We start from the raw sequence: 4,043 nt of genomic DNA on the forward strand, positions 1-4,043 counted from the left end.
GTAACTTCTGATGAACGGCTAACCTGCTCCAGGTTAAGTTGGAGATCAACCCGTATAGAAGCTCCGCCCACTGACCACAGTGACTCTACACTGTTGTGTGGTGCACACTCTCCTTAAAGGGACGGATAAGGGAAGTTTAAATCAACGTCTGGTTGGTTCAGTTGATCTCTAACTCACCCAAAACATCTCAATGTCTCCAGACTCATCCTGTCCCCAAAACACCAGATGACCTCAGTCAGCTTCCTGGAGACAGGTCCATGTGTGTGTCCTCAGAGACAGTGAGACAGTGTGTGTCCTCAGAGTCAGTGAGACAGTGGGTGTCCTCAGAGACAGTGTGTGTCCTCAGAGACAGTGTGTGTCCTCAGAGACAGTGAGACAGTGTGTGTCCTCAGAGTCAGTGAGACAGTGTGTGTCCTCAGAGTCAGTGAGACAGTGTGTGTCCTCAGAGTCAGTGAGACAGTGTGTGTCCTCAGAGACAGTGTATGTCCTCAGAGACAGTGAGATAGTGTGTGTCCTCAGAGTCAGTGAGACAGTGTGTGTCCTCAGAGTCATTGAGACAGTGTGTGTCCTCAGAGTCAGTGAGACAGTGTGTGTCCTCAGAGACAGTGAGACAGAGTGTGTCCTCAGAGACAGTGTGTGTCCTCAGAGTCAGTGAGACAGTGTGTGTCCTCAGAGACAGTGAGACAGTGTGTGTCCTCAGAGTCAGTGAGACAGTGTGTGTCCTCAGAGTCAGTGAGACAGTGTGTGTCCTCAGAGACAGTGAGACAGTGTGTGTCCTCAGAGACAGTGTGTGTCCTCAGAGTCAGTGATACAGTGTGTGTCCTCAGAGTCAGTGAGACAGTGTGTGTCCTCAGAGTCAGTGAGACAGTGTGTGTCCTCAGAGACAGTGAGACAGTGTGTGTCCTCAGAGACAGTGTGTGTCCTCAGAGTCAGTGAGACAGTGTGTGTCCTCAGAGACAGTGAGACAGTGTGTGTCCTCAGAGTCAGTGAGACAGTGTATGTCCTCAGAGTCAGTGAAACAGTGTGTGTCCTCAGAGACAGTGTGTGTCCTCAGAGTCAGTGCGACAGTGTGTGTCCTCAGAGACAGTGTGTGTCCTCAGAGACAGTGAGACAGTGTGTGTCCTCAGAGACAGTTTGTGTCCTCAGAGACAGTGTGTGTCCTCAGAGTCAGTGAGACAGTGTGTGTCCTCAGAGACAGTTTGTGTCCTCAGAGACAGTGTGTGTCCTCAGAGACAGTGAGACAGTGTGTGTCCTCAGCCTGACTGTGTCTGTCAGGTTCAGTTGAGCTGATCTCAGAAAGATCTCCTGGACATGTTGAAGTGTCTTCGTAGTTCAGGCCTCAGTGTTTCCTCAGTGAAGCTGGGAGAGGACAATGAGGACAGACGTCAGGATTGGACAGAGACACAGAGAGACAACAGTCGGCCAATCAGACGAGCCACAAGCTGCTTGGGATCATGTGATTGAGTTGACGTGAAGACGACAGTTGTTGTTGTTTTCATGTGAACAGGAAGTGAAGCTGGACCACAGCTGACAGCCTCACACGAGGGACAGAGACGTCTTCATCTGATCTGAGACAGTTTGTCCTCTCACTTCATCAGTGAAGAACTGATCAGGTGGATCTTTGTCACAGCTCTGAGATCAGTGGGACTGAAGCCTCTCCTCATCACCATGGTAACCAGGAGCTCTTTATACAGAGCAGAACCTCTGCTGAGGTCCATCTGTCTCATCTGGTCCCAGTTTGTCAGAAGCAGATGTTCATCAACACTCAGTGAAACATGTCTTCACCTGTAACAGCAGTAAATCCACCTCTCAGGTGTCCACTCTGCACTTTGACATGCAGAGGACACACACTGAGCTCTTAGCGTGTTCATTCCAACACGTGAACATGAAGCAGAGAGGAAGCTGCTCCACCTCTGAACAGGACTGAAGTCCCTGCTGCTCTTTCTACTGGATGAGCTGCATCACTGACTCACAGCTGATGAAGTGAGTCTCTGGGACACTGATGTCTTCTTCTCTCAACAGGTGGAAGAGGTCTTTTTGGAGCTGAGTGTGAAGAGGACAGTGTGTGTGGACGGAGGCTGAGCTGTGTCCTGAGGATCCAGAGGCTGAAGCAGCAGCAGCTTGTGTGTAGTCTCCAATCTACACAACCCCTAATCTGCATGTGTTTGTGAGATGAAGCCGGAGCACCTGGAGAAAACACGTGGAGAACATGCAGACTCCACACAGGACGACCCATCTGAACCGGATTCAAACCAGCAACCTTCCTGCACCGATTGTGTTTATTCACATGAAGAATGTGTTTATTGAAATGACACAACACAAGCAGAATATATAACCCCTCTATAAAGAGTCACATACAGTGTGTTTAAGTTTGTCTTTATTATTGTCCACCTTTGTCCCTCAGTCTGTCTCCATGTGTGTAGAACCACATTCTGTGTAGATGTTTGTTTATGATCTTAAAGTTCCTGGATTCACGTCACAAATTGATTTAGTTCAACACAAAGTTCAACACATTGAAATCACTTTGAGTTTAAAATCAGAGTTTTGTCTTTGACACAAAAGATCAAAACTCTGGACTTAAAAATGGGACGTTTTCATTTCTGCATCAGGTGCAGAGCGGTGGTGGCTTTTCTACTTTTGACCCACAGGTGGCGCTGCAGTATAACAGCAGCACATCCCAGTCAAAGCCTTTATATTCAGTCTATGAGTCAAACACATGGATCATTTCCTCTGTGACAAACCAGATGTAACGAGAAGAAAAACATCTACTACGTATTAAACTAACATCTGCCCAGACAGTTTCGCCTCTCTTACTGTGACCGTAGTTTCGTGGGGTGCGTGCGCTTTCCGCGCGGATATCCCAGAAGTCCAGTGAATCGCTCGTAGTCTCTTAGGCGGGCTCCCGTGAGCACCGCAGCTGGGCCGGAGCGGATTTTCTCGTGCTCCGTGGCGAGATGAGGCTCCGTCTTCTTCTGCAGGGAACGGCTGTGGAAGCCGTGTGTAGATCGTTGGAAAGAGAATAAAAGTCCGTGTTTCACTCGTCTCGCGAGTGAGATTCCTGTTTGGTCTTTTCAAGTTAAGACAGGAAAATGTCCTTTCAAAATAAACTGTCGACTGAGATAACAGAATAAAGGAAATGAAATGAAATGAATAAAACAAACATCTTATCGCCTCCATTAGCTTGCTGAGTCGTGTAGTTCGGCCTCTGGAGGTCGAATACGACTTGAGCAGTGGAGACAGCGAGGACAAAGAGAGTCTCTTAAAAATACCGAGTTAACTAGTAAAACCCCTAGGGGTCTTGTTGTCGCTTGGGCATCTGAGTGAAAAGAGAAAGATTTCTGTGAGGTCAGCACCTTTTGTAGTACCTGGGAGGTACCAGCCCCCTGGAGGAGGGGTCAGGGGTCAGTGTGGCCCTCCAGCCAATTGAGTTGTCAGGATATGGCCACCAGGGGCGGGCTTCGCCCTCAGTGGACGTCTCAGGTTTCATTTGGGATCTGGCAGAGTGGCCTGCAGCATCTCCCCCCCCCCCAGGGCCGGCTGGGGTGTCGACACTCTAGGGCTGGTCTCAGGATCGCGTTTAGGCCTCCAGTTTTACGACTCTTTGTTCTAAGTCCGATCACTGGGCCTTCCCCAACATAAATCATGATGTTGCATTCTGATGTGGGCACACAAAAACGGACAAACACTCACACAGACACAAATACAGGAACCAGCTCCAGATCGACATCAGAGAGTTCACACATCTTCTGCCGCAAACTAAAAACATACCTCTTCTGACTATACCTTGAATAAAAAAAACATCTTTTTGTTTTGTGTGTTGACTTCTTATCATGTGATTTGTTCACCTTGTTATAATAAATGCTACAGAAATAATGTATTAACACAGAACAGAGTGTTGTGTGTGTGTTTGTGTGTGTGTGCACACACACACACTCACAAGCTCACACACAAGCTCACTCACACACACACTCATAAGCTCACACACACATCTGTACACACACTGCAGTGGCCTGTACAGATGAGGATCAGACAGCTGACGTGTG

The sequence above is a fragment of the Limanda limanda genome, chromosome 1, assembly GCF_963576545.1.
Source record: "Limanda limanda chromosome 1, fLimLim1.1, whole genome shotgun sequence".
Classification (NCBI taxonomy): domain Eukaryota; kingdom Metazoa; phylum Chordata; class Actinopteri; order Pleuronectiformes; family Pleuronectidae; genus Limanda; species Limanda limanda.